Raw genomic sequence first — 15,116 nt, 5'->3', positions numbered from 1 at the left:
CATTCACTGATCGCTGCTGTTACAAATAAAAAAATAAATAAACAGGTTTACATCCAGATTGTTGGATTTGAGGTTCTCACAGCAATGACTACGATAAACGTATGTATCCTTATAACAAACCATGTATTTCCGACTTCGATAGCGGTGGTTCAAGTGCAGATGGGTAATTTGAATTAGTGTCTCAGGGTAATTATTCTGATTATGGAATTTGCAGGGTTAGGTTGAGATGGGAGAGGTCTGACTCTGTGTCGAGGGTCGCATTTACAAAGAAACACATATCATGCACCACATAATAAACCACAATGATTCACTCTGATGGTGGAAGATTATTTATTAGGATTCGCATGTTTATATCGCCGATCACAGTGGCCGCGCAGTCTAAGGCATGAATTGTCTTCGACCACTCGAACGCTGGGATCGTGGGTTCGAATCCCACTCGAGGCACGAATCTGTGTGTGCGTTTATTCTGTTTGTGCTGCTCTGTGTGTAGGTAGAGGCCTCGCGACGGGCTGATCCCCCGTCCAAGAAGTGCTACCGACCGTGTACAGGATTAAGAAAGTGAAAAGCCGGCCCGAGTTCCAGAGGGCTGTACAGCCAGAGAGAGACAATGTTCATACAGCGGAACTTTGAATTACGGAGTCGCAGAAGCGATAAGGTGTAATAATATGATTTGGCCAAATTCACTGAGGACGTATTCTTAAACGAAATGCAAAGAACTTAATTAATATTAAAGAATGTTCTGGAGAGGCCAAACATGTCCGCTAACTCCTACAGTCGAAAACAATAAGCCTCCAGATGACTTCCGACCTACATCATCCCTCATAGCAGCAGCGTCCGACGCCAATAAAAATTCTTCATTTACAACTGCTTAATTCCAACAGAGTACCTCGCCCTTAAATCGAATATATGCCATCCGACTGGTCAAAATTAATGAAAATCACGTCACCTTAAATAATGGATTCCCACATTTGCAAGCCACCAGCTGAAGGACCTACTTCGGCCGAATGAACCCTTCTGGACCTGACTTACAATGAGTATAACTGCTTTCTGTTCACATTTCTGGTTTCAAATCCCCCCCCCACCCAAACTTCCAGCTTTACGACATACTAATTATACCTTTAGCCCAAATGAAGCATGTTTATCTACCTATGGCTCTACAGCCCTTTGTTGAACCTTGGCCGCTTTGATCTTTATACAGAGTCGAAAGGACTCCAGGGACGGGGGATCAGGCGGTCGCAAGGCCGTTACCTGGACACAAGACAGCACAAACACAGAATAAAGCACACAGACATCCATGCCTCAAGCTGGATTCGAACCCTCGATCCTAGTGTTTGAGTGGGCAACGACAGCTCATGCCTAAGGGCGGTCGCACACCAACTGCGTCGAGACAAGCATCAACACACGAGATAAAAGACGCTTCATTAGTGAAGCAGCCTGTGGCATCTCTATAGGAGTTGCCAGACAGGTAATCAGGGACTGGACAAACAGGAAACACTAGAAATACTGGGGATCCTTAACTGGACTCAAGCAAGCAAAGTACGAGGACCCTCTACTAAGAGGGCGAAGGAACTGTTAAAGCTAAACAGGAACCAGCTACGATGGGTGGTAGGACTACTTACAGGACACTGTCACCTCAAAGGACACCTGTTCAAACTGGGACTAAGTGATAGTCCCACTTGTGAGAGGTGTCAAGAAGAAAACGAAACAGCCACACATATCCTGTGTGAATGTGAGGCCTTAGCTTATTTAAGACTATGTCACTCGGGTCAATATTTTATAGAACCAAGTGACTATTTCGACGTCCCCACATACAAAATCCTGCGCTTTATTCGAAGCGCGGGACTTCTGAGGGGATAACCAATAAAGGGGAAGCACATTAGACCACTATAGGTCGCGGTGCAAGGGCCGAAAAGGGCCTACCCCTCATACATACACACACACACACACATTCATTCATTCATTCATTCATTCATTGCTTCATTCGTGATTGGTCAGCATCTTGATTCAGGCCAGTGTACGCCCGTTTTCATAATCTCATTCGTTTCAAGGGTGCTCCTTTCTTTGGGTCACGTCGCAGACATCGTGTCTTGACTGTTACACGTCTTGACGCATGTCGGTGTGCAGCCGCCCTTAGACCACGCGGCCACTGAGATCGGTACATGAAACATGCAAATATTCTCAACACCCTGTTCTCAAAAACCTTCAGTCTATGTTCCTCACTTTATCTCAGAAACCAAGTTTCACACCCATACAGAACCACAAACAAAATTATACCTCTGTATATTCTAATTCTTATGTTTTTAGATAGCAGACGAGAAGACAGAAGGTTTAGGACTGAATGGTAGCAAGTATTACCAGAGTTCAATCTCCTCTTAATTTCCTCCTCAATGAGGTTCTGATTTCTTATCGTAGTTCCCAAATATCTGAATCGTGCCACATTTTCAAAACATCTGTTACTTATCTTTATGTCATGGTTTTGTCCTGCATTTTGGTGACAAGACAGCAACATAGTTTTCTCTGTGTTTACTTCTAGACCAACCTCGTTACTAGTGTCAATTAAAGTGTGTGTGATTCTCTCTCAGGGTATCTGCCTGTACATTATCACCCAGTAGATTCACATCATCAGCATAGACCAACAGCTGATGTGTCCCATTTAAGTTCAGCCCCACCTGCTTTTCCTGGACATTCCTAATAATATATTCTAAAGCAAAGTTCAAAAGCAGTGGTGAGAAAGCATCTCCTTGTTTTAGACCATTCTGGATAGGAAAATTATTAGACAAATGTTTACCTACAAGGACTTTAATATATGTTTCGTTTAAACACATTTTAATCAGCCTGACCAGTTTCTTGGGTACTATCAGAATATTTTACAATACTTCCTTCGTAATTGAATGATAGGTTTTCTTGAATTCTACAAATAGCTGATGTACTGTCTTTTTGAACACCTATTTTTTCTCCAGTTTCTGACTAATGCAAAAGATCTGATCAGTAGTTGATCTGTTATGTTGAAGCCAACACTGATGATCAATAATTTCATCAATTGGACTTAACCTAGAGAGAAAAATTTTGGATAAAATCTTGTATTAAGCTGACAGCAGTGATATCCCCTGTTAATTACTAGTCAGTTTTATCACTCTTCTTGTGAACTGGTACAATAACAGACTCCTTCCACTGATCAGGCAATTCTTCCTTATTCGAAAAAGAATTAATGAGCTTATGGATCTCAGACCGTAAGAAAACCGAGATTAACGGCTGTGGAGATCCGTTGCACTGACTATGCGACACCCTCTATCCACAAAAGGTTGGCATTAACTTCACAGAAAAGTGGCGGCCGCTCAGTTGGTATAGTTTACTAGCGGACTAGTGGCCACGGAGTTTGTTTGTTCTTTTATGGATCTCAGACCGTAATGTTTCACCTCCTGCCTGAATTAGTTCTGCCAGAATTTGATCACTGCCTGGCGATTTATACCTTTTCAACTTTGCAGTAACAATTTCCAAAAGGACTATGATCTGGTATTAAAAGCTCAGCTTTATGTATTTCTATCTGCCCAACATCACTGATCCTATGTACATTCAACAACTGAGAGTAGTAGTTCTTCCACCTATTCAAAATGCTGCGGGAATCTGTAAGCAGATCACCATTCTCATCCTTCACTAAGTTACCAGAGAAGAAATAAAAACATACAGCCGAGTGCTTACAGAGAAAAAGTTAGATGACACAGGGGCCACACTTAAACATACACCTAGAAAATCACTGGAATGTCTAGCTCAAGAGATTGGCATGTCAAAGTCTAGTGCAAGAAGGGAAACAATTGCTGAAACTTAAACCCTATACTACAGCACTAATCCGTGACTTTCACCTGCATGATCCAGTTAGCATGATTAATTTTTGCAGCTGGTTTCTACAGTCTGTTGACAAAGGTGAGAATGATCTTAATCCTTGTGTTTCTTTCTTCTGGGGTTCTCTGAAGGACAAAGTCTACAACAGTAACCCCAAAATGGAAGAACTAAAAGGAAACATTAACAGGGAAATTGGAAATATTCCTGCAGAACAGCTTCAAAGGGTAAATCAGAATCTAGTCTGTCAGTCTGTCAGTACATGAAATGTCGACAGGTAGTGGGACAGCATTTTCAACGCTTCCAGTGATCTGTGAATTGTAACTACTTCACCATGAAGCACATAGCCATGAACCGATCAACAAAGGTAATAACCTTCCTGTACTTGACCAGAGTACAAGTTATGAAGCTCATCACTATGAAACGTCTCCAGTCTCCCACTATTCATACTTCTTCAGTTTAAAATATTATGCTCATCACCCTGTTCTCAAATGCGCCGAGTCCACGTTCTCTTAATGTCAGAGACCAAGTTTCACACCCATCCAAAAGTTCTGTACATTTCTACACAGGAGACAAAAAGATAAAAGGTTCTGAAAAATGGTAGCAATCATAACCTAATATAATCTGCTCTTAACTTCCTCATGAATCAAATTCTGATTTCTCACCTTCATCGCCAAATACTTTAACTGTCACATTATCAAATAATCTATCAGCTATTATTATGTTACGATTCTGCCCTGCATTCTGGTGAATGACATCAACACATACTTAGTTTTCTCTGCGTTTACTTCTAAACCAACCTCCTTACTAGCTTCATTTACAGCTTCTATGTTTTTATGTCATTTATGTAACTCAACAGATTCATGTCATCACCATGGTCCACACACTGATATGTCCCATACAATTTCTAATCCACCTGGTTTTCTTGGACCTTCCTAATGGCATACTCCAAAGAAATGTTTAACAGCAGCGTTGACAAATCATTTCCTTGTTTTACAGCAATTTGTTAAAATTTTTCAGACAAATGTTTACTTATACAGACTACTACAGGTCTTACTACAGGTTTACTACTACTTACTACAGGTTTCATTCAAACGCATTTTAATAGGCCTAACTTGTTTCATGGGTATACCACACTCAATGTGAATACTGTATATTTTCCTCCTAACACAATCATAGGCTATCTTTAAGTATATGAGTAGGTGATGAATTGTCTCACTGTACTTCCATTTTTCATTCTAGCATCTGACCAATGCAAAAAGTCTGATCAGCAGCTGATCTATTATGTCAAAACCCAAACTTGTAATCCCCAATAATTTCATCTACATATGAACTCAAGACTGAGTGATGGATGTTGACTAAAACTCTGTATGATGTTGATAACAGTGACATGCCTTAATAATTACTACAGTTAGTTTTATTGCCCTTCTTGTAAATTAGTACAATAATATACTCCTTCAACTGATGAGACAATTCCTCCTTATTCCAAATAGAATTAATGAGATTTTTTAAATTAATTTGTATTTCTATATTCTCTAACCTCCTCCTCCTTACTCTCTGTTGCAAGCTCATTAATTATGTCTTTCAGACATACACTTCTACCAGCAATACTATGAACAGGAGCACCTTTTCTGGAACATTTGCATCATTAAATCATAGATACTACACTAAACGAACTGTTAAAGAGTACTCAGGTTCCAAAAAATATCTTCACTTCATACAATAGAGATCCTGACTCTACAGAGAAGGCGTTTTTCTTAACTTTTTGTAAATTCCTGGATGCTACTGTATAAGATGCATGAGAATGCACAAAGGTCAGCTGTAAGTCAAACACACAAACTTTTACACTTTCCTCCATTATTGTACTCTCCAAACTACTGAATTTGTTCCAGTTTTCCACTAGATTCCTAAACCCATTTCATAAACTTTCTTTTGTTGGAGAGGTGCCCCAGCCAGAGTTAAGAAACAGTTCCCTATCATTTAATGGAGGCTGCAGAATTTACACTTATCTTTCAAAAGGCAAAATTCATCACTTTCCTTATGACACAAGAGCTGCTGAGACTGGAGAGGTTACTGTTCTGTGGAAATCAAAATATCAGCTTTCTGTAGAGCACCTCTATCAAGTAAACACAAGTGAAGCTCATGGTAAATATTCACAACAGATCCACAGCTACAGTGACACTACCTCCACTCCTGCAGACTCGGGAGTTCACTCTGTTGCTTCTCCCACTATTATCTTCCTAATTCAAGCAAATGCAGTTTTCAAAATGCCACGTTTAACAAAAAATGAAATCATGGAAAATTGTCCAACACATGTCTACTTAAGACTGTCAGAGAAATTTGCAACTAGCGGTTTTCTTTATTGCTGGTGCGGTGGAACTAAGTCCCTTGTACGTGTACTGCGGCCACTTCTGGCCTATTGTACCAGCCCCAGATGATAGGTGAGGGTGATTGTGGAGCAATTGGTGGAATGAAGATTGGCAGGGGAATCCGAAGTACTCGGAGGAAACCTGCCAACCTTCATTCCACCAATTGCTCCACAAATCTCACCTGACCAGACCCGGGATCGAACCTGGGCCACCACAGTGGGAAGCCAGTGACTAACTGCTTGAGCTATGGCGAGGCTAAGATCAAAGTAAAGTGCAATTACCTTTAGTGAAGCATCTGATTACATTACATTGCATTGCAATCCATGGATCCAAAGTTAGTCAAAATGACCATAGGATGTGGAATATGTCATAAAAATGCAAGACATATGTACACATCCAATGGCGTTCTCACACAAGAGAAACCAAGAATACACAGTGACTACACACAAGGTTATTTAAAGAAATGTAAGTTATTTTCTAGACAATAGGTATTCATCAACAGAGTAGAATGAATGTGTATTCAAGTATCCTTTCCGTGCTATTTTAAATTGTGCCTTTTCATTCATAAGACCTTTGAGATCAGATGGCAGGTTATTAAAAATTGTTGATCCCAGCATAATATGTGCTTTTCTGAAAGCACGAGAGGTTAGCAATTGGTTTATGAAGACAGTGTTTGTGTCTTGTGTTAACGCTGTGTACATTCGCAATCATCTGAAAATGTTCTTCGTTATTTGTAACGAAGTTTTCACAAGGAAAAGTTAAGATCTGTAGTCTCTTATTAAATAGATCTCTACAGGAATTATGGGATTTGACACCCATCATGATTCTAACAATTTTCTTTTGCAATGTAAATACCTTTATACTGTCAGACGAATTACCCCAGAAAATTATTCCATACCTCATAGTCAACGATGCATGTATCTTTAGCTCATGCACAGCAACATTTTATTCCTTTACAAATGCTGACACACAGATGCTTCCCTAAAATCATGAAAAATTTCTCTGTCTTTTTAGTTATTATAAGAAATAAGAAGAAAAAAAAGAGCTATCACTGCCTAAATTTGTTGCTACTGATAAGGACCTACACATTTTGACTGTCGCCACAACTGCAAATCTGGACCTGTGTAGATGACTACAATAATTTGAACCTATCAAGAATACATGCTGCTATCATGTAGGTGGGCCATTTCACTACATTCTTGTGGAAAACTAAGGCATCTTCCTTGGAAACTGAAACTAATTATTCTATCCCCATCTTCATAAGAAGGGAATGGTGTAGTTATTCATTACATCCTTCCCTGATGATGGGGCCAAAAAGTCTCTGAAACACTGGACTTTTGCTCTGAATTGACACAGCTGATCCACTAATAATATTTCATCATTCTTAATGACTGAAAATTTCAGGACATACTTTTAGACCACCCATATTGCCAACAATAGTATAACACATCAAGTAAGGGGAACTTTTCCTGATAAATTCCTTCCAGTATTTCTCACTGATGAAAGAATGATGTTTGTATGTGCAAGAATTTTCTTAAAAGCAGTCTTCTGGTGATGACAGAAAATTTGTTTAATATGCATCAAAGTTACAGAGGAACATATCTAGCAAGATGTATGGACACAGAGATATTGGGTTTTCGGACTTTATCCATTGTCCTAGTTTTTAAGATAACTAAGAAAAACACGACGTTTCAGAAACTGGATCTGTTTCCCTCCTCAGGTGAGGGAAGACACCTATTCTGTTGGGTCCCTTAGAAAGAGCTAGCCTCAATCACTGCATCCACACAGACAGTGTGGTGCCAATCTAGCATTATCAAGATCATTATTCTAACATTTATTAATCTCATAATTTTAGTAATCATACAATTTTCTGTAGGGGTCAGCATAAGAGTCTGCCTCTGAATACATGACTAAGCTAATTTCATCCTTCCCATAACCTATTTTTGTATGAGCTATATATCAACTGTCACATCTTATCCACCTCAGTTCTCCAAGTGGTAACTTCCCAAGATGTTTCAGCATCTGAGCTAACCCCTTCACTTCACTAGTCTAATAAAAATAGCCATGTTTCTTCATACTAAATTCAAAACTTACTTCATGCCACTTAAGGTCAAACACTTTCCTATTAATTTTGTTTTCAAACATGTGCAATATCTGTTCTCCCAAGATGACCATGTTTTGTAACTACACAAAATATTCAGTAAATGTTAATATCTGAACTTATATATTACACATGTGTCTAGTGTTTTATAAACTAACCAAATGTGTAACTTTTACTGCAGTTAGCTTAGTCAGCCTTTGTGTTGCTTTAAAGAAACCACCCATGGCACTAACAATATAATACTGCTGTTACACTTCGCTTCTTCATGCATGTCATATAGCTAAGTAACAAGATGTGTAGGGGTGCAAGGTTCACATTATGACTTCAGAATTTATGATCTTATAAATATCACTATCCATACTTATTTTCATTTGGTAACACTGGGTTTATTAGGACAATACTGAAAACTTGTTTCAGTTACAAGAGATTTTGTTTTGGTTCTAAAGGGTTCTGATGATGGTGTATGACACTCGGGATTAGCGTGATTTTGAACTTCGCCCATCTTCTGGTATCATAAAGAACACTAAACAAACCATCGTTTCGAAACCTGGAACTGTTTCCATCAGGTGAGCAGGTGAGAGACACCTAATCTGTTGGGTCCTTTAGGAAGGCCTAACAAGTGATCTGGGTTTGCTCTTTCTAACAGACAAAATAAAGCAGGTGTCCCCTCCCCTTGGTACACCTGAGGACAGAAACAGATCAAGTTTCTGAAACTCTCTGTTCTTTAAATGTCCTTTAGATTACATAATGATGGACACAGTCCAAGACCCAATAGCCCTGAGATTTTGCTTCAACAGAATTCTGAGTTTCATTCTGTTTACAAAAACTTTAATCTATGTAAGGTTCCAAAGCATAAAAAAATTATGACCTAAAACCTATTTCAGAAACTTTGTGTGTTATAAGTCGCAACGAACTGTTATATTTTTGGTGACTTCAATTTGTGGGCACAGAATCAAAATGGTCAAAACCTGAAACAGAAAAAAGTTACCAACTACTGCTCAAGGACCTTTACCAAATAACTATTTGCCATAATAAAACCAATTATTACTCCGGTACAACACTTAACACAATTCGGGGTAAAAATGCTGGTACAGCAATTTTATACATCGATTCTAAGAAAAGGCGTGGTGATGCTTATGTAGACCAAATTTTTTACACCGCTCGCCATCTGCTTATCACATGTGCTATTTCCGGTATTGCATGCATGCACACTCGCATACCATCAAACACCTGCAACTTCGCACACCAAACTGTCAAATATTACGCGCCCCCGCCCTGGGTTATCTAACCCAGTCCTTGCATAATAATAAAAATACAACACCGAACACTGGAACAGTATCATTATACGGCAGCCATAACAAAATGACTAGTCAATGTTTGTTCGCTGTAGAAAACGGGGCAGCCTTTACTTCAAAACAGCTCCTTTCGGAATCCGTGGCCGAAAGCACTTACCTCTTCAGCATTTGTGTATCCAAGCAGGAACGTGCTGAACAGAATGAAATATATCCTCAAATGCATCACCACACTGAATTATGTCGAATTAATTCGACTTCACAACGTTTTCAGACACAAATCTACCACTTTTAGAAACACACCAAACCCACTCACACTACGCCACACTGATCAATGAATCCACTGGCTTGCGGGACTACTTTCAAGATATGTATGCGCTTATACATCCGGCGAAACACAAACGCCAGAGGAAATGAGTGACCCTAACAAGAGAAGTTCGCAGAGTAAAAGTAATCATGCACTCGTTTGAGCTAAACGTAGGTAAATAGAAGTACATCTATCATGCTTCACAACTACCGGCCAGTCTTCGGACATAACTAAATGCTCTATAACCAATCCTTTCTCTTCAAGGCTCTCCGCCATATTCGGTATGAAAAATTGAAAGGTCATCTCGCGACATCCCAAACATACCACTCGCGTAACAGTCTATTTCATGTTAAAATTTGCCAGTACGTGAATGTGATTATTTACACAATACTGGTACATAAATTTTGTAGGAATGTTAATAAAATTCACATGTTCGGTAAGAAAAACTGAGAGGTCACCTTGCGACGCCGCAAATATTTTATTTCGTGCTAAGTTAGATACATAGTACTGGAACGTGTGTTCTGAGAATATTAATAAAATGCCCACGGTTGCTGTTCATGTAGTATGTAAAAAGGACAATTATACACGCGACAATACATACACGTCTTGTCAGATACGAAAAATTTATATCAAATAAATAACCGGAGTGACAAGCACAGCTGCGGGGGGAAAGAAAACAAGACGTGAGAAAAAGTAAATCACATTTTCAGTATTTTCGTCATCAAAACCGGTGCGAGTTACGCCGAACTTATTTAGCGAACTTTCACTAACGTTTATTTAATTATATCAAAAACTCACAAGACTTACAAGAAAATTGTATTCGACATAAAATGTGTTTCAGTATTCTCTACGAGATTTGTTAGAAGCATTGCGCGATTCAACAACTGTTTCGGAATTACGCTTCAGATGCACGAAGAAACGAATGTGGCTTTACAAGAATCCGTTATTGCTATTAGATTAAAAACAAAATTGGAATTGTTAGACAAATTGCAGTAAAGCTCCCTGGAATCATTATATTGAAAATCCCTTCAGCAGTTATCGAGTTGTTACATGTGCACAGATGGACGGACAGACGTACGGCGAAGTTAATAGGATCATTATTGTATCTATTCATTGGTAACCCGCCGAAAATTAGCGAGAAGAAAAAGATCAGAGAGTCATTTAATGTTGAACTTCGCTTCCCTTCTTATTGGAAAGGAAATACGTTCTGAAACACCGTGTAAAAGTTTATATGTGTGGGGATCGTAAAGGCAAGAGAGAATAAGGCAACATGACAACTGACAACAACTTTAGAAAAAGAAAGTATGATCTTGATTACAAGAGTGCGATATTCTGAATTTTCAAGGACGGAATTCATGCAATGATTAAGTTTATACAACAAGTTTACTGCTACAGAAGCAACTGTGTAGAAATGACATGGGAGAAATGCTTGAACTACTCGCCTTTGTAAATATGAAATTCATATTTCCGTGTTATCCTGGTACAGAATTTGTTCCAGTGCGGAGTATCATTTGTGGAGGAGGAGGGTTCACGTCAATCATTCAATGAATGAATAAATCAAGTAGTGTACAACCAGGTGCACGGTTAACTGAGGGTAAAAAGCAAACTTGCACATTTTCTTGACCTCGGCATTAGCTGGAGGTGAGTGGTCAGCTTCATGCCCCTGCCGCTTTATACCCGGGGAAAGAGCCCCCGGTACTCATTTTATAGGGGGCTGCATGGGCCTCAGAGCCGGTCTGGACAACGTGGAGATGAGAAAATTCTTGACCCTACTGGGACACGAACTCCGACCCATCGGTCTTCCAGTCCGTAGCCAGTATTACATGAGAACAATTAGTAAATTACTTGGTTTGGAGTATTCTTTCAAAATGTGATGAACATTTTTTCCGACAGGTTCTTGGCATTTTGCTAATGAAAAATTGCAAAATATATTTATTAAGATAAGAATAAAATCGCCATCAAGTGTATCAATTTTTTTTAATGATTAAATAATCACACAGCACCACAAATCTCGGCTTGAATTAGTCAGCTTTCGGGGAATTCAACACTAATGCAAACTATACAGGCCGCGCCATAGCTCAAGCGGTTAGTCGCTGGCTTCCCACTGTGGCGGCCCGGGTTCGATCCCGGAGTCTGGTCAAGTGGGATTTGTGGTGGACAAAGTGGCGCTGGGGCGGGTTTTCTTCGAGTATTTCGGTTTCCCTTGCCAATCTTCCTTCCACCAAATTCTCCATCATCATAATATCCCAGGACAGGTACAATAGGCCAATCAGTGGCCGCCGTGCCGAGTGGACCCAGCTGGACTCCACCCCCTACTAAGCGAATTGCAAACTTCACATAATTTGTAAGATTTGAGGCTTTCACGGCGGTGACTATGAAGAAAGCAGTCTTCTGGGATTTGGCACCGTGTATACGTGTGTCTATATGTCTGCTTTTACCGGTTCTCACGGTCTCTTCGTTTGCAGATTTCTTATATTTTTTCTTCTACCCTGAAGATGGAGGCGATACGTTCCTCCGAAACGTCGGTTAACACCACATATACACGGTGCCAATCCCAGAAGACTGCTTTCTTCACATAATTTACTTAAATATTTGGGCAAATTAAATATAACTGCAAAACCTTAAAACATTTAGAATTACTAACGTGCTGAACTCCAAGGATGAATGCAGGTAGATGCTGTCTTGTCTTTGTAATGGCGAAGATGAAGTATGACCGGATGTAAAACGGCTGAAATGTCTGAAAATGTAATACAGTATTAATGATCTGTGAACAGAGTTTCATATAAAGGTTATATTAAATTTGCCTATTTATACATTAACAATTCTATGAATTTTACCTACTTCGCACCTTTATCGTAGCCTATATGTGTGGAAGTGTTGAAGTGTCTAGGCAACGGCAGTTTATGTAATGTCGTATGCACTTGAGTATTGTCAAGGGACAGTTTCTCTTTCTGCACGAGTGTTTATTTTTTCAAAGAGGTTATTAGTTCTTCCTTCCGATTTTTATGCCTCTATTTATTGGTTATGTCTTTTATATGGGCTATATAAAAATATAGGGGGCACTATGCTGCAAGTCGGAAGGTCACATGTACAATTCCCGATGAGGTCATTGGATTTCTTAATTTACCTAATCTTTCTAGTCGTACTATGGTCCTCAGGTTGACTCATTCTCCAACAGAGATGAGTATAAGGAATCTTCCTAGGGGTGCAGGGCGGTCGGCACCTAAGGGTGACAACCTCACCTCCGTCTGTGAGCCGATTGTCTAGAAATTGTGTGAGCCTCAACGTCTCACAACCCTGCAGGCCTCCAAAGCCTGTTTCAGGGATAGCTTTACCTTTTTCATTAAAAAATCCGTGGCCTGTAGTCCGCAAGCGACCGCCGCTTGTCGGCGAAGTTAGTGCCAACGTTAGCGGATAGAGGGTGTCGCGTCGTCAGCGCAACGGATCCCCAAGGCCATTAATCTCGGTTTTCTAAACCGGAGCCACTATTTCCTTGAAATAGCTCCTCAATTATCCTCACGATGCTGAGTGGACCCCGTTCCAGACCCACTACTTCTGAGAAAATCCGGTAGCGCTGGGAATCGAACCCAGGACCTCTGGATCTGTAGCCAGGAACTCTGACCATTAGACCACAGAGGCGGTCTATAAAAATATAAATTCCGCCTTTTCCCAAAGCCTATTTTGCCCATCCGGTCTAGAAAACCGAAATTAACGGCCGTGGGGATCCGTTGCGCTGACCACGCGACACCCTCTATCCGCAAAAAGTTGGCACTAAAACTTCGCCGACAAGCGGCGGTCACTCGGTCGGTTTAGTTCGCTTGTGGACTAAAATCACGGAGTTTGTTTTTTGTTTATTTTTTCCATATCTTCCTCAGAGTCTTTCTCGATGAAGCAGATCACCTGACTCTCCTGTTAACCGGAACCTCCAAAGAAAATGGGGTTTAGATTGGTTGATAATATGGCGCAAATTATACATGACATGCATTTGTTAACTCATCATCATAGTAAATGCTTAAAATGTCTCCTTTCTGCTCTTAAACACGCTCTTGTATATATTTGATGTAATAATACAATAAATTAGATAATATAAAACAAGAATTGGAAACATTAGCTCAGATGTGGGGTTGAGATGTTGATTGGACAGTTGCTGACTTCGCTGTGAGACAAACATGAGCTTCTCAGTACAAATAATTTATCATTCACTGGATAATACAATATTTCACAAGTAACACATGGAGTAACATCTTTGATAACTCCCTTTTGCTTTGATTTCTGGAATAATCGATTACCTGAATAACTGCCTTGCTGTTAAATGCTTGCCCCTTTTCTTCTGTCAATCACATGATCTCTGATCAAATCAGCAACATGTTTTCACATTAATTAGTTTCACCCTAAGTCATTACTGAACTAAACATCGATCATTAATACAAAATAACTTGCAACACCGTCCAGTGTTATTAACAAAAACGGTAATTCAATTTTTCCATTTTCCTTAACACGTTTCAGTGGGATTGACCATCTTCAGAATGATGCAATCAATATTTAGGAAACCAATATTACAATATATAAAAATTATACCTTGTAACAGCATTAAGTACATGAGGTGGTCAGAGCATTTATGAGTTATTACAATTAATTTCCTTACATGGTCAAGTATTTAAAAGAAAAATTATAAAAAAAAATTGTTAAAACTAGAACCAGTGGTTCATGTCTTGGAATTTCTTCTCATTGAAGGAACAAGACTGTCTATCACGACGTGCCTTGAGCGTCATGGTCCCGCTGTGTAGAACACTTCGTGTTGTAGAGTACAACTACTCTTATGGGTCTTGAAGGTACACCATCATTCCCTGATACTGGAGGCAGATGTGTTCTCTGCTCTTAATCGATTCGGCATATTGGTCGAGACGTTTCATCACATCTTGAAAGCTTACTTTAGTACTGCGAAATCTTTCCTCAGGACTACAATCGTTGAAATTGTGGGCTATTACGGAACACCGGACTTCTGTTTGTCCCTCTCAAGTGCAGTTCAACAATTATTTTCCTGTCCGATGAGTGTCGTGGGCTCTTTCCCCGGCGATAAAGCGGACGGGGCGTAAAGATTACCATGTATCTCTACCTAGTGCCCAGGTTCAGAATGTATGGAGCTTCCCTCTCCCCCATGAGTAAAAATGGCATGGTGCATAATTAATCACAGGAACAACTTTGTCCTT

Source organism: Cryptotermes secundus, unplaced genomic scaffold, assembly GCF_002891405.2.
Source record: "Cryptotermes secundus unplaced genomic scaffold, Csec_1.0 scaffold937, whole genome shotgun sequence".
NCBI classification, from domain to species: domain Eukaryota; kingdom Metazoa; phylum Arthropoda; class Insecta; order Blattodea; family Kalotermitidae; genus Cryptotermes; species Cryptotermes secundus.
The sequence above is the reverse complement of the archived record's forward strand: the minus strand, read 5'-3'. Positions refer to the sequence as shown.